Here is a 22648-nt window from a genome sequence, read left to right as displayed (position 1 = left end):
TTTCACATCATCATTACAGACTCACCCTGCCAGGGGATGGACTCCCCCTGACTCCAGGGCAGGTACCAAGGACAGCTGCACTCCATCCCCAGCAGGTCCACACAGTGGAGAACACATAGCACCTACAGAAGAGAAGGCTCTCCATTGTCCTCAAAGTGCACTACATGCCCATTGTGCCTCAGCTCCTCTCTCCACTGCAAAGACTTCTTCCCAGAGGTAGCAAGGAGGCAGTCATACAAACATCCACTATAGGAGCGATAATTCTCCCTAACTCCCTCCATCATGCATTGGAGGGTGACCATGAAGGACTCACCTGTTCCCCTCACCTCTGCACTCTGCAGGGTTCCCCTAGGTGCTGTACCAATATAGGAGGTGCTGAAATATGGGCCTATTCCCCTTCCCTTTCCCACTTGAATAAGTGAAGAAAATAAAATGCCCACTTCCAAGGCATATACTTGGCAATCACAGTGGACAGCTGAACAAAGCCAGAAGAGAAAGAAGACTGGGGAGAGAACAATACCAACAACAAGAGAAGATGACTTCAGATTTAGTTTTCCTCATAGCTTGAGACATAGAGGATGAGACAATGAAACATTGGAGGTCTCTGAGTTGATTCAGTCTACTCTGAGAAACCAGTGGTTTAAGGTTATGGTATGGGGAGTGGAAGAAAGAAAAGGAAGGTAGGACAAAGAGGGAATAGGGAGACAAGAAGAGAGACAGAGAGAGACATAGTCAGAGAGAGAGACAGACAGACAGACAGAGACTGACAGAGAGAGAGACAGAGAGAAAAAGAGAGACATAGACAGAGAGACAGAAACTGACAGAGACAGAGAGAGAGAGACAGACAGAGAGAGTTGACAGAGAAAGGAAAGAGAAATGGAGGGAGGAAGAGGATGAAGAGGGATTGAAAGAGAGGAAGGAACAGATGGAGACAGAGAAATAGACTCATAGAGATAAATAAAGGAGAACAGACATAGAGATTCAAACAGGAAAAAACATTATTGGGAGGAAGGAAGAGGAAAAGGAGGGACAAAGGGAAGAAGAGTGCGAGAAAGAAGAAGGGAGAGAGAGAAACAGGAAGAAAGAGATAGCTAAAGTGTGAGAGAGACAAATAGAGGCATAGAGATAACACCCATGCCACAATTACAAACAGTTGGGAGCAACAGGTCAAGAATGGATTTGTCAGGGAACCTCAATCAGGAAATATGACTGGCAAGTACTTAAGCACAAAATGGAACAACAAGCATTTATTAGGCACCTACTATGTGTCAGACATTGTGCCAGATATCCCTGACCTGAAGTCAATCAGTCAGCCAATAAGAATTTATTGAGCACTTACTCTATGCCAGGCTAGATGCTAAGTGCTGAGGTTACAGTGATGAACAGAAAGAAAGATTGCCCCTGACCTCCAAGAGCTTACATTCAGATGTGGGAAGATGATATATAAAGGACAGCTGAAAAGTCATGGCCACAGGGTGGGGGGGAAGGGGGGAAGGGGAGGGTGTATGTATTCATGTGCAAGGGGGCTATCTGCTCTATGCCCTTCCTCAAGATGGAGGATCCAGAATTCAACAAAACAGAGGACTTTCAAACATTCTTGACAAAAAGACTAGAGCAGAATAAAAAATTTGATTTTCAAATACAAGACTCAAGAGAAACATGAAAGAGAGATGAAAGGTAAAGGTAATGAAAGAAAGGTAAACAGGAAAGAGAAAGCATAAGACACTTATTAAAGTTGAACTGTTTATATTTCTACATGGAAAGATGATATTTGCAGTGTGTGTGTGTGTGTGTGTGTGTGTGTGTGTGTGTGTGAGTGTGTGTGGTGAGAGAGAGAGAGTGCACAGGATGAATATGAAGGGATGATATCTAAAAAATAAAATTAAGAGGTGAGAGAGGCATGTACTGGGAGAAGGAGAAAGGGAGAGATAGAATGGGATAAATTATCTCAAATAAAGGAGGCAAGAAAAAGCGCTCACAGTGGAAGGAAGGAGGGGGGAGGTGACAAGGAATGAGTGAACCTTACTCTCATCAAATTTGGCTTAAGGAGAGAATAACATACACACTCAGTTGAGTATGAAAATCTAGCTTACCCTACAGGCAAGTAGGAGGGGGGAAGGGGATAAAAAGGGGAAATGATAGAAGGGAGGACAGACTGGGGGAAAAGTAATCAGAAGCAAACACTTTTGAGGAGAGAATAGAATAAATAGGGAGTAGGATAGGATGGAGGGAAATAGAGTCAGTCTTGCACAACACGACTATTACGGCGGTGTTTTGCATAACTACATATGTGTAACCTATATCGAGAAACCAATGGCTCAATCTGGGTGGGTGGGAGGGAGGAAGGAGAGCAGCTAGAACTCAAAGTTTTTGTTTTGTTTTGTTTTGTTTTTTATTTAATTTATTTATTTAACTTTTAACATTCATTTTCACAAAATTCTGGATTCCAAATTTTCTCCCCATTTGTCCCCTCCCCCCACCCCAAAACACTGAGCATTCTGATTGCCCCATCACCAATCTGCCCTCTCTTCTATCATCCCTCCCTTCCCTTGTTCCCATCTTCTCTTTTGTCCTGTAGGGCCAGATAACTTTCTGTACCCCTTTACCTGTATTTCTTATTTCCTAGTAGAACTCAAAGTTTTAAAAACAAATGTTGAAAATTGTTTTTACATGCAACTGGGAAATAAGATGTTCGGCCAATAGGGTATAGAAATCTATCTTGTCCTACTGGAAGATAAAGTGGAGGGTGATCAGAGAAGAGGGGAGGGTGATGGAAGAGAGGGCAGATGGGGGAGAAAATTTGAAACTCAAAATCTTGTGGTAGTGAATGTTGAAAATTAAAACTAAATTATACATATGTACATACTTACATGTATGTATGTGTGTGTGTGTGTGTATGAATGGAGGATCCAGAAAGAACTGAGTAGTGCTAAAAGAAGCCTGCAGCAGTAGAGCAGCTAAAGTATAGTGCTGAAGTGTAGCTCCTCAGAGTGCTTCCATTCTATCAGGACAAATCACATGTTTAAGGTTTAGGGTTTACAAAAAATTATCCAAAGTAACAAATGTAAAGCTGAAAGGAATTTTGAAAATTGTTGAGACAAACATCATCATTTTATAGACGAGGTCACGGGGAGCAGAGAAGTGAAGTCACTTGCCAAAGGTCATATGGGTGGCAGAGCCAGGATTTGAACCCAGGTCCTCTATCACGAGAGTCAATGTTCTCTCCACTACAACCCACCAACATCTGGGGCACTAATGGTTTGAACTGTAAGATTTGAACTTGTTTCTTTAGTTCTACAAAACTTTTGCCCTGTAATATTTTGAATTACCTGCTTGAAAATGGGAAATCCAGCCCATCAAACAGGAAGTCACACGTAGACTTTCCCAGGCTTATGTTGTGGGGGCTATGTGAGAAAATCCTTCAGAATATTTGTGGACCATTTGTGTCAGGAGGTTTATCCTAACCGATCTATTTTGGTAACTGAAGTAACACTTTGTCAGCCTCCCTAAACTTTATGTTTCCTTTTAAGATAAGAATTACTGTCTAACTTGGAGGTTACCAGAAGAGATTAAGAAATCAGGGTTTAGCAGAGATGAAAACTCTTCCTGACATTCCATTCTCCCTTGAAACTCAGACAAGCTTAACAAGAGAACAGAGTGGTGTCTCTGTTTGGTGCCCATCCCCATTGCTCGTAGAATTTCTCCTTTTGCTGAGATGGAGAATATTTCAAATATCACCAGGATTTCTTCTCCAATCACACCCCATTCTTGTAGAGGATAATGGACGCTCCAGTTGGCCTTTGTGTAATTTGAAGGAATGTCATAATTTGCTGTAGAGGGGACAGGATAAACAAGTCTAGATGATAGCTTTGTATTTTTCTTCACCCTTCCCAGTCGGAGACAGGAAGAAAAATATGTAGTTACATTAATATGGTCTGATTATTGCATCATTGAAAACTACCATGCTTCCCTATTAACTAAGACTGAGCCTGGGATTGTCAAATCGCCCATTGAGTTCTATGTGGCAAGGTTTGATTTGGGCAAATCCCAAAGTCAACAGCTAGGAGAGGTAATACTGAGATAGAGGTGCCATTCTCATCCAGGGTCACAAGAGAATGGACCCTCCAGACTAGTGGAGAATTGGGACCGGCCAGAGTCAGACAGAACCACCCAAGGAGTTCAAGGGTCAACTAGTCTAGACCTGAGCAGTTTTCTTGGATTCACAATTCTAATGCCTGTACCCTGATGTATTATTTAGGAACTGTGCATGTAATCTTTTCCATTGTAAATAAACCATAAAATTGCAATGGCAGTAGCAACATCAGTCATGGCTTAGAGTATTTGTATCAATCAGGAGTAAGAAGGGAAAGAGACAATAGATACCAATGATCAAATGAAATCATTATAAAGCATTTAGGACAGTGCATAGTACATGGTAAGCTTTATAGAAGTGTTAGTTGTTCTTCCTGTTCTTATCATCAACACCATCATCACCACCACCACCACCCACCATCACCATCGTCACCGTCATCACCATCACCATCGTCACCATCATCACCATTATCATTTCTTCTTCTTCTCTGTCTTCTTCTCCTCCTCCTCCTTCTTCTCCTCCTCCTTCTTCTCCTTCTCTTCCTTCTTCCTTTTCTTCTTCTTTTTCCTCTTCATATTATTATCATTTTTACTGTCTGTGAGTCAGACAAGAGGGGTAGCAGAAGGGCTTAGATTCCTTAAGATCATGGACCAGGTATCACTATGTAAGATCCTAGGGAGCCCAATGAGCTCAAGGATGAAGAAGAGAGCTTTGAGAAGCTGACCTGGGCACACAGTTGGACTTGCTGTAGCCTGTCTAGGGCAGAGGTCGCTGTTTGAAAGGAATGCTAATCCCAGAGAGCTTTTCTGGACTCTCATAGCACATGGTTTCTGCTATGTATATCTTGGAATAGAGAACAGACCCTGAGCTAGAAAGACCACAACTGGAAGACATTAGAATGTTTCTGCTTATTCAGAACTGAGCTTTGAGTCTTAGATCAGTTCGCCATTCTACATTCATTGCTCAAGAACAGGTCCCTGGGAACATACCCTGTCTTTTCCCTCCAGGGTTTTTTATATCTGTAGCTCTTTCACTCTGAGATCTAAGTCCCAGACTTTGATAACCCCAGGGGCTCTGGTTTGGCTGGGTTCAGAGAGCTGTCAACTCTAGTCCAACTCCCTCCTTTTACAAGTGAAGAAATTAAGATCTTGGGAATTCAAGTGGCTTACCTAAGGTCATACAGAAGTAACAGAACTGGGATTTGAACCCAGGACCTCTGGTTCCTCTCTGCTGAGCACCACTGTCTCCCTGAAGATATGAACTGGAGTTTCCCACATTTGCATGTGTGACTCAGTCCCATATATCACTGTGATCAATCAACCTGTAATTCCCCTCCTCACTCAACCCCCCACCCTGAACCCCACCCTCAGCTCTCTATGGATAAACAAAGCTCAGCAATCTATCTGCATTGCTCAGACCTTACCACCAATTTGCTTCACGACTGAGTTTGCAGATTCTTGCTTTTATCCTGGATTGTGGATTCTATCTCCACCCTCAGAGCCTGGTGCATCCTGGGAGTCTGCCACCTCACTCTGATATACCAAGAGATGATTTATGATTCAGCAACATAAACCTGTCTCAATAGCCTTTATTAGTTGAGTGAACCTTTCTTTGCTGTTATGAGAATCCAAAGGATACTCTCTTATTGTCTTGTTGGTTTTTACCTTTTCCTTTGGAATATGATGGAATCTCTAGGTCTTTCCCTGCTTCTGCCTCCTTATCAGCATGGTCTCCCTGGTACACTGCTTCTCACCAAGCAGCTGGCCCTAAACCCATGGTCCTGACCCCGGAGATCTTATTCAGTTCAAGAAACATTTTTCAAGCCCATGCACAATGAAATTGGTGTTTATGTTCTAACAACAAACCAGCCCTGTCCTCAAGGAACTTACTTTCCAAGAGAAAAATAAAAATTAGCCACTAAGAAGCAAAATACAAGTAGGGACAGATTAGGTGTAAATGAGGAATTGTGCAAGATGGTATATATCCATGTGTCTGTGTTTGTGTGTATATGTATGTGTGTATACACATGTGTATACATGTGTGTAGGTGTGTGTATATACATATATTTGTGTATATACACATGCATACATACATATGAGATGTTAAGGTGGAACTGAGCACAAAGTGAAGGTGGGAGAGAGGGACTGCCTTTACCAAGGAAGGTTACCTGGTGCCTGAGTCTTGAAAGGAAACAGGTTTCCAAAAACTCTAGGGGCTGACCCTCCCAAGGTGGAAGGAGTTTCTGAGGCTGTCTACACCAGCTTCCTCATTTTATGGTTGAATAACTTGAGGCCCAGGGAAGTTAAGTAAATTCCACACATTCACACAGGCAGTGTCAGAGTAAGGATTTAAACTCAATATAATTTGAACTCTTAATAGAGTTCTCTTTTCTGTTGTTTAACCCTGAAAAAGAAGAGCTTTTCAAGAACAGGGTGAAATCTATCCAAAGACACTACTAAAAAGATGGAATGGTGATCCTGAATGAGGCTGTGGAAAGAGCATGCAATGGAGGCTTAGACAGAGGCTCAATCCAACCTCCCCATGTGACCTTGGGCTTGAAGCTTTGCAAAGTACTTTACAAGTACTGTCTCCATTGATCTCACAACAACCCTAGAAGGTAGGTGCTAGTATTATTCCCATTTTACAGCTGAGGAAACTGAGGCAGACAGAGGTGAAGTGAAGGATCACTCAGTGTCTGAGACCAGGTTTGGAATCAAGTGTTCTTGATGGCACAGTGGACAAAGCCCCAGGCCTTATGTCAGGAAGACTTGAGTTCAAATCTAAGCTCAGATACTTACGAGCTGTGTGACCTCGGCAAGTCATTTAATTCCTATTTGCCTCATTTCCTCATGTGTAAAATGGGACACATCGGAGAAGGAAATTCCAAACCCCTCTAGCATCTTTGCTAAAAAATCCCCTTGGACAAGTCCATGGGATCATCACTGAACAATAACCTCCTCTCCAGCTTCAAGCCAGCACTCTGGCCAAGAGCACTGCTAATCACTAAGAGGCCTCTATGGGGGATAATTTGCTAAACTGAAAAAAATGAAAAGACTGATTCGGATGCCATTGATGGCTCGTTCCCTCTCTCCATCCATGGCCCTATTTGTACAACCTTGTTGGAATTTAGAATGGGGGAAGGAAAGCATTTTCTTCATGGGAGATAGGTTAAAACCAGACTGTGGTGGGGCTGAAATGTCAGGGTAGCAAGTGTGAATTTTAACCTACAGTCAATGGGGAATGACTGAAAGATTTTAAACAAGGGAAGGAGAGAGTCAGACTTTGAGGTTGGAAAGAAAAGCTATAAAGGGGAGGGACTCAAGCAGGCAGCACTGGAAAATAGGAAGCTATCACAACGTCAAAGATGCTGAAGTCCTGAATGGTTATCATCTACATGGAGAGTCATGGGGAGATGTGAGGAATGCTGCAAAGCCCAAGATAGCCAGAGTTTCCAACTTATCACATTTGGAGGGTGAGGAAGAATTCAGGGTGCAGGAAGAATCTGACATTGTGAACTGGAAGGTTGGGAGGATGGTGATACCCATTATAGATACAAGAAAGTGTGGAGGAGAGGCAGAACAGGGGAAGGAGAGGCATTCAGTCTTTAACCTGTTGCATTTGTGACACACAGGGGACATTCATTTGGTGATGTCCAGCAGGCAGTTGGTGATGGAATTGAGGAAAGAGAATTAAAATGTATACATAGAGTGGGAAGACTATTGCATAAAGATAATTGATCCTTTTGGGGCCAAAATCACCAAGGGAAATGTGTAGAGAAATTTGAGAAGAGGACTCAGAGCAGAGCTATGGTTCATTGACTGGAGAGAATGATGAGATGATCCAGCAAGTCAGAGGGGTAGGAGGAGAGCCTGAGGAGAAGAATATCCAAAGCAACAAAGGATGCCCAAAAGGAGGGGACAGTGGTCAACAGTAACATAGATTGTGGAGAGGTCAGGGAAAGTGAGGATGGAGAAAAGGCCATGCAACCAATTAGTTGCAAGACCATTAATGACCTCTGAAAAGCCACTTTAATAGAATGATGGGTTTACTAGCCAAGGTGAAAGAGAACAATAAGTGAACCTATAGCACAGAAAAAGAATTGAAACAGGCGCACACTGACGAGCTTCTTAAGGGCAGGGTTGTTCTTCCTTCTTTTTCTTTGGAATTCAGTCCCTAGTGTATGGGATGGCAAGATCCCCTACTAAAATTTATTACTCAGAGGCCTCTCAAAGTGGTGACAGAAAGTTTATTTATTCAATTCTCGAGAAGCGGGGCAATTCCTCCACCAGGTGGTCTGGAGCAGGAAAAGCCGAAGACAAAGGAAAGGCAGTGATACATATAGACCCTAACACAAAATCTTCCTCCCACCACTGACCATTATTCTCATTAGCTGAGAATATGATCTTACATTCTAGACACAAAATCTAGCCAATCTCCTTTGAAATGAAGGCATCAAAAAGTTATGTAAGTTTTACCCTGTCATTGAGACCCTAATGCACTACATAGTCTATATCCTTATATGGGAATTATTCCACTCTAAAGGCATTGTAACCTGAGCCTCTTGGTCTCCTTTATCCCTGGGAGAAGAATTACAATCTGAGAAGTCTTCACTGAATCTATTCCACTCGCTAGCATAGGCTCTTGTACACAGTAGGTGCTCCATAAATGTGTGACTGATAAAACCTGATGGAATTCCAGGTTTTACGTGAAGGATGGTGGTGGGGGTTTTTGGGGGGGTATTAAGGATTGAGGAGACATGAGGATATTGTAGACAACAAAGGATTGAATAGATAAAATCAGGATGAGGTTGAGGGAGGGACAGGGAATGACCAAAGGGGGAATTACCTAAAACAGACAGGAAGACACTGGATCAAAGACACAAGCATAATTCATCTTCACATAGACATATAGATAGATAGACACATGCATGCGTGCATGCATACATATGCACATACACACACAGTACATATATACATATGTACATACATACTATAAGGATGTACCTGAAGGAATGAGCTTGACTAAGACTGAAACAAAGGACAGAATGAATGTAAATGAAGAGATCTTGATGTGTTAGGAGTGGTCTACACAACTCCTAAAGAAGGTTCATGGCTCTCTCAACCACAATTATTGGCCTCACGCCTGCCTTTAATCAGGGTACAGAATACTGTTGTGTTGCTGTGGGATATAAAGTGTCAGCAGGTAGCTCAGTGGATAGAGCTCCAGGCCTGGAGTCAAGAAGACCCATCTTCTTGAGCTCAAATTTGTCCTGACAGTTAGTAGCGGTGTCACACCAGGCAGTCATTTAACCCTGTTTGTGTCAGTTTCCTCGTCTATAAAATAAGCAGGAGAAGGAAGTGGAAAACCATCCTAGTCTCTTTGCCAGGAAAACCCCAAAGAGTCTGACACACCTGAAATGAATAAATAACAACATGAAACTTCAATCATCTTGGCCATAAATTGACCCTCCCAACATCTCAGTATAAGATAAACTGTCTCCTGGACCTCGAACAGCCCTCAGCTTTTCAAGACATAAAAGGAGGTCACACAAGTGGCTTCTACTCCAATGTGGGTTGGATTCAGCGGCCTCTGGAATCCCAAGGTGGACAGCCTGTGAGGATTGTTCATGGAGTCATGGAAGCAATTCTGCATGGCATTTTTTTTCCTATTATGAATTGGGCAGCCTCAAGAATTCATTCTCCTTCGAATGTCATTATGGACCAATATTTCATTGTGCAGATTGCCCCAGGCTTCACTGTGGCATTAGGGAATTCTGTCCTAATCTTCATGGGTATTTCATAATTAGGCAGTTCTGTGCAACTGCAAAGAAAAAAATAATCCAAGCTCTTTAGTCTGCTCTTGTCCGTACCCGAACTGTTATCCGAATGAAACTGTGACTAAGTCAGAAACGTGTTCCAAGGCCCCCAGAGTCTCACATCACTTCTGGGCCTCTCATGCAGTATCCCCGGAACCTCCCTCCCTCTTCACAGGCTGTCTCTGGCTCCAAATTCAATGCTCTCTACTGTTTCCTCTGGGTTGGAACAGAGGGTCACTAACATCCCAGGAAGCTCAGACTCTATGAGACTGCATTATTGATCATTTTTATCAGCTGACTTAGACTTAGGCCTTCATAGACTCCGATGGAGGGACGGGGGAGGAGCTTATAAGTGAACATAAGTATCATTGATAATTTCAATACGTTCTGTACCAACAAGCAATGGAACCCAGTTCTAAAGTCTACATGCTGGACGCTTACCAGATGTTACTTTCTGTTCTCTTAAAAATATGACTCTTAAGGTGGTTTGGTGTAGTGTGCAGAAGCCCTGGGTTCCCATCCTGCCTCTGAGGCACAATGGCTGGGGCACGCAGAGCAAATCACTGGACCTCTCAGGACCCCCAAAAAGTGCTCGAAGGCTCTCCATGATATGTCTTCATTGGCAGAGGGAATTTCTTCACTGGGAGCAAACCATACCCAAAACAATAAAAATAAAAATCACAGATCTAGTTAAAACACACCCACACTCCACGCCTACCCCACTCATATGTTCTCATACACACCCTCCCACACTCTCCCCCCCCCACACACAGTTCACTATGGAAAGCTGGTTTATATCACATCAGTCTCTTAGAGTTGAGGAGTTTAATAAATACCTCAGGAATACAAATATATTGTTGGTATTCAATTGTGTCTGACTCTGAGACTCCATTTGGGTCTTTATTGGCTTAGCTCAGGGCCATATGTTGCCTCCTAAATCCACTGGCTTAGTTAGTGGCTGGTTTGCCATTTCCTTCTCCAGTTCATTTTATAGACAGGGAAACTGAGGCAAACAGGGTTAAGTGACTAGCCCAGGGTCACACAGCTAGTGTCTGAGGCCAGATTTGAACTCAGGATGATGAGAGTTCCTAACTCTAGGCTCACCCTTTTATTTACTGTGCCATCTTGCTACCCAGGCAAGTACATAGGGCCTCATTACCCCATGCCTTGACTATTACAATAGTCTGCCAGATGGTCTCTGAAGCAAGTTTCTCCCCAAACCAGTCTATCTTCTCTCAGCTGTCCAAGTGATCTTCCTAAAGAGCAAGTATGACCTTTACACACCCTGCCCCATTCAGTCAACTCTGCTGGCTGCCTGTTAGTGGTGACTGACCTCCGAGACCTTCCTCAGACATAGCGCTTTTTTTTTACTTTGAACATTGTCACTGGCTGTTCCCTGGCTGCCCTCCAAGCCCCAAAAGCTTTTCCTCCTCCTCTCCCCTCTTTGCTTCACTGGCTTCCCTCAAGGCATCTCAGATTCTACTTTCTAGAAGCCCTTCCTTACTTCCCTTGGTGCTAGTGTCCTGCCTTTGAGATTATCTATCTATCTATCTATCTATCTATCTATCTATCTATCTATCTATCTATCTATCTATCTATCTATCTACCTACCTACCTGTCTCTCTGCCTGCCTTCCTGCCTGCCTGTCTGTCTGTCTGCCTGCCTGCCTGCCTGTCTGTCTGTCTCCCTACCCAGTTGTTTGCTCGCATGCTGCCTTCTTGCTTGCACACTTTTTTGCACGTTGTCTTCCTTATTCGATTATAACCACATTGATGGCAGGAAGTAGTTTTGTCCTCATTTTTATCCTCAGACCTTAGCATAAGGCTTTGCATACAGTAAGCATTTAATAAATGCTTGTTAAGTTGACTTAATTAGAATTGCATCACACAGTTTTGCACATTGCCATCTTCACAGTCCAGTTTCTCAGGCACAGAAAACATGGCAGTCATCTTGCTACTGAAAAGGGGGTGCCCACAAAAAGGAGTATGACTGCTGTTGCCCCATCATGCTCCTCCTCTAAATCTATAATCTTCCTCACATACCTGCTTTGGAACTGAGAAGGGCCTTGGAACATACCCAGCTGTGGGGTAGACAGGCTACTGTTCCCAGAGTCATCAATGACACACAAAATGTTCAGGAACTTCAAGAAAACCTCAGATTGTATCTAGTCCTCGAGTCCTGCATATATAACTTTTATTTTTTTTTCTTAATGGCTTCACCTTGGTGCTGCTGAAGGCACTAAAGGTCAGTCCAGTAAAACCAAGAGATGCCTGTCATCATGGAGCGCCCAGCAGTGAACATTCGAGATAAACACCAGACCCCAAACTGAAATCACCTGTCTGGAGAGCAGTTCCAGAACAGAGCACACAGAGCACTGGAGCAAGGGCACACAATCATCCACATGATTTGTGGCTCTCTTGCATGTGTGGTTTGATGGCCCGGTTTGGAAAAGAGGAGTCTGAATGGATAGTCCACACTCTTATCTTTAGATGCTTATGTTGTATTTGCCAGCAAGGTCCTGGAGCTACAACAGAAGCAGCAGTGAGAATCCTGTGGGTCATCTAAACTGATGGGTATTGAAACCAGATTCATTCACATAAAGTGAATTGTGTTTCCATACTACACTAGGCACTGGGCATGAACAGTATAAATACAAACTGAAGAGCCTCTGCCATCAGGGCACTCGAATCCTCTCATTTCTGACCCCTTGGCCATCTCCTCCATAGCACTCACCCACTGCCCCACCTGGCAGCTATGACCATGCCTTTTGCTGGAGCCTTCCCTGCCTGGTCTCTCCCTGCAGCTCTGGAACGAGGAACCAAGATGGCATCAACTTTGGCAATGACGAAAGGGCCCTTCTTGTTTGCTGCTTCCCTCCTCAGTATGGAAGCTCTGGGAGGTCAGGAGCCACCTTTACTTTTGGAATCTGGGTTCAAATTTCTATTCTTCTATTTCCTACTTGTATGAACTTGATCAAGGCACCAAGCTTCTCTTGACCTCAGCTTCCTCTTTTATAAAATGAGGGCACTGGACTAAGAGGGGTGAGAGGAATGACCTCTACTGTCCATTCAGGCTTACCAAACTGAGGCCCAGAAAGGTGACTTCACAGCAGTGATTAACTCAATGAGCAAAGATTTGAAGTCAGATCCAAGGTCAACTTTTCAATTTGCCTTGAGCACCTCCCTCACTCCTCATCCTCCCTTTGTTCTCTTGTCATTCAGAATGGCAGTTTGGGGGGAGTAGAAGCATTCACCTAACATGTACTATCTTCCTCAACGTTTATCTTTCCCGTTCCCCCAGTTATCACTGACCTGGTGCTGATCCTAAATTGGCTGTACTTTCTTCAGCATTCCCCACCCACCCACACCCTAAAACCTCTGAATTGTCCACGGTGGGGAAAATGTATGCTCCAGCCACAGAAGTAACAAGTCTCAACAAAACTAGTCAATCCTCCCACAAGGCTTTAGTGAGACTTGTTTACCGAGTGGTTGAGTCATTGTTTTCCCCACCGAGACAGATTGGAAAGGGATTGACCTGGGATTGGAAGGCCAGGCTACATAGCACAGATAATGGGGAGTGTCTGCTTCTCAATGCCCATGAGAAGTCCTCTGTGTCACAATAATCCACAATGACGTTGTAACCTTGTACATCAGCCTCACCTTCCCAGGCCCATGGAACATCACTGCCACGTTCTGTCGCAGGCTTCCTTTACCAGATCTAGAACCTAATTTCTGCCTGGTTTTCTGACTGTAAGAATGTCTGGGCTTTCTTCTCAGGGCACACCCTTCTCACCCATGATCTGGTGAGACGCCTGAAGGTATTTAAGGAGGCCCCCTTTCCCCTCAAGAAATGAGGATAAGCATAGAATTTTTAGGTTTCTGGATACCAGAACTCCTCCCCTAACCTCCTTAAGACTCTTTCTCTGTAAAATGGGGATGGTACAGAGAAATGATCAAGGGGCACTTTGCTCGTCTTTTGGTAAGAGGGTGGATGACTGCATGTTGGAATGTGGCATACCCTGCCAGTTTGGCTTAGTTGGTTTTTATTTGTTACCATGAAAGATTCAGTTGGAAAGGCCATCTTAAGAAATACCTCTGGAGGAGTAAGTACAGGCAGTCACAGGCACTTGTACAAGAAGGGGAAATGGGGATGTTCCTGGTTGCACCACCCCAAACTCAAAGGGCTGATGGAGGTAACGTTGAAAAACTGTAAACAACTGCTGATATTTTATACTGGAAAGTCGAGAAAGTACTTGATTCCCCCGGGCCTCATAGCAGCCCATAGAGAAAAGATCCACCAGGATTATTATCTGGATTTGAAGCTCATTATCATGATACATAAATAGTGATAATCTACCTGAGGTAAAGGTACATAGCGCTCCCTGACTCTACATTCTTCTTTGTCTCTCCATGACTTCTAGGATACACAAGAAACTCCTCAGGCCAGCATTTGAGGCCATGTAGAGTTGGGTTATGCCTTACCTTTCCAAACTGATTGCATGTGACTCGCCTTAAAGCACTCTGAATTTCAAACAAGCCAGACTTCCAAATGGCTTCTAAACTTGATGTGCTACTTCCTACCTGCGTGAATTCACTTTGACTGCCCACCGTGCCAAAGACACATACCACCATTATCTTTACTTTTAACAGCCCTGATCTCCTTATTTTTCTCCAGTGTTCAACATCCATTCATCTTTACAATAAAGCTTTCCCTGATTCCCACCTACCCCTGCCCCAGCTTAAAGTGCGCTGTTATCCACCAATTCCCAAAGTTTCCCAGAGTCCTGTTGGGCTCTATCCTTTCCTCTCACCCCTCAATCTTATTTGAAATAACTCTTAACTATATACACACACACATACATACAGACCCCTTTCTCACCTCAGTAAAATGTAAGTGCCCTTCCCTGAAGGACAGCATTTTCTTGGTTTTATCTTTGTATTTTCAGAGACAAGCATGGGACTTTGGACACTGCCAGTACCTGCTTGTGAGATGCTTGGTGAATTCTAATAAATATTACTTCTTAAAACTATTCCACTAGTCATGGAAACTAGGCAGGTGGACATCTGTGGACACTCTGGAATATTTTTGCCTATTTTCCTTCTAGCCCTGTACACATTGCTTATGCTTTGGGATGTGTTGGCATGTAGATTGCAGAAGAGCTACATTTAAAGACAGGGGGTTACCATAAGGGAAAGAATCTATCCCTATGTAGGTAAAATTAGGGGAGAACAGAGTGGGATTGGTTGTTAAAACATTGAAATGGTGCAAGATAATCAAGATGCCAATTTGTAATGATGGGGAGAAAAGACAAAGAGAAGGGTTAATCAGAGTAGAGGAAAGGCTAATTGCTGAGGCAGAGGAGAAAGCACTTTGGAGGGAGGGAGTTCCGAGCTGTGTGAAGGCAGTGACATCCATAGGTTGGCAGAGAGAAAAGTGGGAGAAATATAGGTATAGACATAACATGAGCTATCCGTAAGCTATCCACCGGCTTCCTTCCATTCCACACCCATACTGATGAGGGCATCCCATGCTAACTGAATGGGTGCCTTCCACTCACCAGTAATGAAAAATACAAGATCTGAGCTCTCGGACTAAGTTTATCTAGCCCACAGGAAAGTGCCAAAAAGCATTGTTATCGTTTGTGCCTGTTGTAAAAACACAACAAGACTTTAAAGGTTCTTAGTGATTTCTGAAAAGATCAGAAGAGAAACATGCTGTTCTATAAAAGAACATTTATTTTTCATGAAAATAACATGAAGTACTCTGTACTTCCCAGAACAGAAAACACAAAGAATTCTGCACTGAAAATGAGGGCGTTCCAAAAGTGCCAACATCCCAAGTTCCAACCTTGGGGAATGAATCAAAACTGTAAATTACAAACTTGCCAAAGTTTGATTTAGAGAGGTGATAACAGCTTTCCTTTGGACTTTCATTGGTCTTTGCCTTTGCATCCTTCCTTCTCTGCTCACTCTCATTTTGTTTTTCTGGAGGAGAAATACTAGAAATACGAACAACAGCCTCTGAAGTCTTCCGCAAACACTGAGGCTACATTTTCAGCCCATACAAATGTCCTTGGCTCAGTGATTCATAGTGACAGAGTCAAGGGACCCCCTCTTCCTGCCCCCATCACACTCTGATGGCCCTTTTCATCTCCTTCCACACTGGAATCCCTCTCTGTCTCTTGTGTGTGAGTGGGGAGGAAGGGGGTGTCTCTATCTACATGTTCATGTGCATCTCTTACGATTTCTTTCTGTCTGCTTTCTTGTCCTGATACCTGTTTCTTCCTTTTGCCTCTCCCTCTCCTAACTTAAAATATATGATTGATGTTTTATTATGTTTTTGGTTGATTAAATTTCATTCTACCAGAATTTTCTACCTGCCAACTTTGTGCCAGGTTCTATAACAGTCCCTGGTGTATCAAGATAAGACTGGAATGTCCCCTATTTTCAAAGATCTTATATATGCTGTTTATTTAAAAGAGTATGATATTTCCTAGTCCTAAAAGGTAGAGGAGTAGGACATCATGATTTGTATTTCTCCCTCTTTAAGTACACCACCAACCTCCAATTGTTTAGTTTTAAAATAGATTTGGCTGCAGATTGAGTTTTGGTTTTGTTTTCCCAAAGTTAGTAGATTTTAACATAATGATGATTCCTTAGACCCACAGCATGGGTTCTATCAACATCTTTTCTCAAGCTATCTCCAGGCCAAGAATGTGACTTCACTGAAGGCAATCCCTGAGTGGAACTTGATGACAAAAAGTGTTTAAGAAAGGTGTAGCAGGAGTGTCTAATGGAAGAGGAAACGTGACAGACTATAGGATTGGGAACAAAGGGAATCCAGGTGTTGAAGTGCCCAGTCCTTCTCACAGTTTCACCATAACCTAGTCCTCTCTTCCATCTTCCTGGGACACACACTTCCCCGACTGGTCATCGAACCTTGTGTGTCCATCCACAAAGGAGAGTTTGAGTGGAGTGCTGTACTTTGTAGAACTTCCAAGGACTAAATCTAGAAGAAAATTGAGAGGCTAACCAGTCTAACCCTTCTTTTTACAGATGAGGAAACTGAGGTACTAAGCAGTTAAATTGTTTGTTCATGGTCCTATAGAAAGTCACTTTCACAGGTGGGATTAGAAGCCAAGTCCTCCTTACTTCAAGTCTGGTGCTCTAAAGTTCAAGAAACTGCCAATAGAATGGAAGGTCCTTGGAGGGAGAAGTTGTTTTGCCTTTCAACTTTATGTCCTCAGAATCTAGCATATTGCCTGGCACCTAAGCATAACTTGCTGAACTGAATTAGAATGAAGAAGCTAATGAATTCCATCAGTGCTGTGGGCAGGGAGGTGGTCAAGTGCAGTCTGGCAAAGGCAATGGGCCGAAGGTTCTAGGTGGGTGGGAGAATTATGGGGAAGGGGATGTGTTAGATCGTGGGGTCCTGGAGAACAGGGACTAGTTGTGTTTATTGTTTTTGCATTTGCTTTTCTTTACATCCTCATCATTTAGCTCAGTACCTGGAACATCACTGGTACTTAATAAATGCTGAATGTCTTAGGGAGGGAGGAAACAGGAGTGGGACTCTTTGGGTATATATTCGGAAATGCACAGATCTTCTGAAAAGATGTGCACATTTAGAGCCACCTCCACTCCAAACGTTCCTATGAACTAGTTGTGCCTGCCTGTGATAAAGCCTTCTGAGCTCATAGTGCTCTAACTGGCCACAGTAGGACACACTGTACCTTGACCCCAACAGGGTGATGCCATTTTGGTCTTCTTGGAGCCTTACGGACAACAGCCAACCACCTCCAGGAACAACCAGTAGACATCTTTAAAGCTAATGATTATGAAGTGCCTGTCCTCACCTCCTCATTTGCCTAACTCCCTCTGAGCCTCCCTGTTTCCAGCTCACCAGGACAAATAGAGAAAAATCAACCATGAAAGGACAGCTGCCTGCCCTTTCCTCCTCATTTGCCCCAAATATGAGCGGTGGGAGCAGTGGTATTATAATTCACAATTATCAAACCAAATATTTAAGGGAAAGCACCTCAGGAGCTGCCTGTATGATTCAGGGTCAAGCTAAAGAGGATGTCACAGATAGGAGAGAATCAATTTGGAAGGAATTGTGTGGAAGCTGCAAGAGGAAAGCACAGGCTTGGTGTCTGGAAAAAATACCCTGAGAATTACAGGCAACCTAGGACTGAAATGACCTAAACTGGGAAGGAGTGATGATCTAACCCACTCCAGGAGATCATCAAGCAAAGGCTGGGGGGTCACTTGTGGGGAATGGGGAGGGTTCTCGTCTAATGCTACGGGTAGCGTGAGATGGCCCCTAAGAAGCATTCATTTATATTCAGATAAGTGATCAGTTTCACTGCAAATGATATTTCTGCATCACTATTCCATCCGCACGCCCACCCCTAATAAATCCCAGCCAGCAACAGTTTCTTCAGATAGCTGATGAGCGAAGCAATGAGGAGGAGGAATATTTGCAGTACTATTTAGGATTTGCAAAGCATTTTATATTTCGATAATCTTATTTGATCTCACAACAACCCGGTGAGGTAGATGCTATTACTGTACCAGTTATGCTGAGGAAGACACTGAACCTCAGAGAGATGAAATGACTCTGCCAGAGTCACACAACCACTGAGCGTCTAAATCAGGATTTGATCTCAGATTTTCCTGACTCCCAGCCCAAGGCTGCTATCCACTATGGCACCTTTCTTGCTCTCAAGTGCCTATATCCATATGCATTAACTTTAAAATACTTCATAATTCCATCAGCTTGTACATTTCTCTAGTGTTAATTGGGAAGTTTTCAGTAGACTTTGAACCAACACACAACAGATAACCAGCTCTGACTAGAGGAAAAGTGCTCCTTGGGTAGCGTATTCCTTAAAATGGACAATAAATCTTAGTGGACTTTCAGAGTCTTGGCAAAGATAGGAATCAGAATGAAGCAATGCCAGCAGTAACGGGGCTGCCTTTGAATAGACAATGTCTGTGGAGATTGGGCTCACTGGAGCCAGCACTATAGGTCAGAGCTGGCCTGTTGTTCTGACAGATGCAGACCTTGGACCCCAGCCCAAGGCCAGCTTTCATCCTTGGCAGATGGAATTTCAAGCATCGAGTGAGCATTTTGATTTCCCAGCATAGTCTTACTATGGAGTCTAATTAAGCTGTGTAGAGAATGGGCAGCCGCCTCTTCTGGCTGGGCAACCCACACAAACTTACAAGTTATACACAGTCGCCTTTGTCCTGAGAGACCCTCATGCTTCCAAAAGTCTCCTTGTGTGTGTTGGTACGCAGGAGTGTGTGTGTGTGTGTGTGTGTGTGTGTGTATGTATAAGTATGTTTGTCAGTATGGATGAATGTGTACATTGGTGTCTACGTGTATGTGTGTGTCCATGAGTGTGCGTGCAAGGGAGGATGTGTCTATGTGTATGAATATATGTCTGTGTGTATGTGTCTATTTCTGAGTGTGTCTATGAGTGTGTATGCCTGTGTATGTCTGTAGTGTGTGTCTGTGGATGAGTATGTGTCTGAGTGTGTCTTATATAAATCTGTGAGTGTATATTTGTGTACGTCTAGATGTCTGTGTATGAGTGTGTCTGTGAGTGTGCATCTGTGTGTATATGCATATGAGTGTGTGTCTATGTCTATGAGTGTATCTGTGAGTGTGACTGTGTTATATGTGTCTGTGAGTGTGTGTCTGTATACGTGTCTGAGTGTGTGTCAACATATGTGTGTGTATTTGTGTATGTCTGGGTGTATCTGTGTATAAGTGTGTCTGTGTGAGTATGTATATGAGTATGTGTCTGAGTGTGTCTGTGTGTATATATGTGTGTCTTTGAGTGTATGTGTCTGTGTCTATGAGTGTGTGTCTGTGTATGAGTGTGTGTCTGTGTCTGTGTGTGTCACAAATTAAAAAACCTGAATCTGCAGTTGACTGATTCCTTTTCTATCTTCTTGTCAAGAACCAAGCTGAAGTTTTCTCTACACAAGGAGTCCATTTCTCAGACTAAATATTGGCAGGTTTTATGAAGTGGGCTCCTTTAACATATAGGAATGAAGAGGGCCTCAGTCTTCCCTCCCCCATCACATCCATTCCATTGTCAAACAAACCTTGTTCCTGCTGTCTCTCCAACCTTTCTCATGGCCACCCCTATCTGGCTGCTCACACAATCCCCTCCCTTGGACAAGTCCTCTTGACTTCTTGCCTGGACTATGACTATTGCCTTCTAATGAATCTCAATGCCTCAATATAAACCTTCCCCTGCATGGATGAGGTTATTGCCCTACTCAGTAAACTCCAGTGGCTCCCTGGTACCTCCAGGATAAAATGCAAATTCCTCTGTTAGACCCTCAACACCCTTCACACCAAGACTCTAATTTCCCTTTCTAGCCTCATTATACATTATTCCCCATCTAGCAATCCAAACCACAAGTGCCCTGGTAAATGTTTAACACCAGTTTTTGGGGGGAGGGGGGTCGGCACAGAGATGTGCACACAATACACAAGTTAATCTGCATTATTAACGTTTTCTCCATTGATTTCTAAAAGTAAATCCAGGCAATCTGTAGTATTTGCCAGTTTCCAAGGCATTAACACTCATCCTGAAAATTTAACAACTGGCTTTCATGAACTCAACCAGATCCAGAACATAAAAACTGAGCCGCACTGTTGTTCTTTATGCACAGTATTTCATTTCCCATCTCCATGCCTTTGCATTGACTGTCTCTTAGGCCTGGAATATTCTTACTTCTCACCTATGTATCTTGGGATTTCTGGCTTCCTTGAAGAGCACCTTAAATGTCACCTTTTCAGGGGGGCCCTCCCTGTTCCCCCAGGTTCTAGTGACTTCCCTTGAATATCATCTTGTGTCTATTCTGTGTGAATATTGAATTCATCTGTGGATGTGGATCTTGTTTCTTCCACTCCAATGGAAGCTCCCTGAAGGGAGGCACCATTTAGGCATCTGTAGCATTGAGTCTGGGGCTTGGGCCACACCAGGCACGTACTAAATGTTTGTTGATTAATTGTGACATTAAGCAGAGAGGATTTATGCTGTGAGCCCAATGAACAGATGCATAATTAAAAAGTAGAGTTCCTTGTATTTTAGCTAAGATCCAAGATGTACCATCTAACAGGGAAGGGAAGAGCTTTAAGGCAGATGGTTCCTAAGCGTGTGGTGCAGTAGATGACAGTGGATGTGTGGAGTCCACAAGACTTTGGGGATTTCAACCCCTTTAGTTATCGTTTGCCCTGTGACCCCAGGCCTCTGAGGTAGACAATGATAATACCAACCCTGCACAGCTGATGTGAGGCCCAGGAGCCATGGTGGATGCCTTGTGCTTTACCAAGCTTCCAGTCTTCTAGAAATAGAATCTCTTGCCTTTTTGGTCCATGTAAGTGGTTGAGGCATCGCAGCCCAAAGGACAGGTCCCTGGTCTTGGGGGTGGCTTAGGTTCCACTTGGCTCTAGCTCTACAACCCTGGGATCTTAGATGTTTAAAATGCCTCCTAGGGCAAGAACGCTGAGCTCGGTGAGAGCAGGGGCGGGGCTCTGGAACTGCTCCCAGGCTGGTTGGCCACAGATTGCAGGCTGACCAGGGTGGCATTGGCCATTAGCCATTTGAGGGCTTGCAAAACATGAGAATTAGTCTGAAAGAGCAGAACTGGGAGCAGACAGGAGGTGTCTGGCTGCCCTTCAACAACGTTTGTCACAAACAAATGGTTAGAGCAGACAGGCGGGAGGGAGAGAAGGTACTGATTATAGCAGGAGGCTGAGGCTACAACAATTGTCAGCAGTGAACATGGGCTGCTAGGAACACAAAAGAATACTCGAGAAAAATGCTCTACTGTGCTGCCTTAAAGTCACACAAGATAGGCAAAGGAGTATATAATTACTGGCAAATTATTCTTTCTCTGCCAAATAGATAGAAAAACACACTCCAGCCCCACCCAAATTCAAAAGATTTACCAGTTTAGGAACCCTCCCTCAGCTTTTTGCACTTTTCCAGGCACATCCTACTATCTCAGCAATGTCTCCCCTGAGGATGGCATCTCTGGAGTGAAGAGAGCTGTGGTTTTCATGCTTTTCCTGTAAAAATTCCCTCTTCCCAGTTGCCTCATTTATTTCAGGTTAAGCCCAATTTCTGTTTGTCCCTGAACCTGTTGGACTCAAAATTTCTGGAAGCTGAATATGGTGATGTGCAGATTCCCAGTAGAGAACAACATGCCCTGGAATTCTGGGAGAATCTGTCGAGACTCACTCCTGAAATGTGTTTCTGAGCTAGAAAAGGCCACTGACACAGGCTTGGAGAACAAGGCAGTCACCTGGAAAGCTAGGAAGGAAATTACAAACCTCCTTCGCATAGCTGGGGAGGAGAAATACACAGGTAAAAACCTATCCACGAGCATTTATCCTGCATCTTTTTGTTCAGTTGCTTCGGTCTTATCTAGCCATATCCTACCTTTGTGAATCCATTTGAGGCTTTCTTGGCAAAGGCACTGGACTGGTTTATCATTTCTTCCTCCAACGCATTTTACAGGTATAAAAACTGAGGCCAACAGGTTTAAGGGACTGACCCAGTCTCACACAGTTAGTGTCTGAGGCCAGACTGGAATGCAGGAAGATGAGTCTTCCTGATTCTAAAGCCAGCGCTCTCTCCATTGTGCCACCTAGCTGCCTGTACACACCTGTTGTGGGTCTAATAAAAACACACTTTGTATCTAATTGCGACA

At 43.6% G+C, this 22648-nt stretch overlaps 1 protein-coding gene across 1 annotated transcript in view; it reads right to left on the bottom strand.

The window, feature by feature from the left end:
• Window positions 1-22561, bottom strand: part of CLDN16 (claudin 16) — an 87052-nt gene extending 64491 nt beyond the window's left edge. Inside the window, exon 1 of the mRNA XM_072618857.1 lies at window positions 22378-22561. The gene's annotated coding sequence lies outside the window, so the exon portion shown is untranslated. The remainder of the gene's footprint in view (window positions 1-22377) is intronic.
• Between the last annotated feature and the right edge of the window lie 87 nt (window positions 22562-22648).

This window comes from Notamacropus eugenii, chromosome 6, assembly GCF_028372415.1.
Source record: "Notamacropus eugenii isolate mMacEug1 chromosome 6, mMacEug1.pri_v2, whole genome shotgun sequence".
NCBI classification, from domain to species: Eukaryota; Metazoa; Chordata; class Mammalia; order Diprotodontia; family Macropodidae; genus Notamacropus; species Notamacropus eugenii.
Note: the sequence above shows the minus strand (reverse complement) of the source record. Positions and strands in the feature narration are given on the sequence as shown.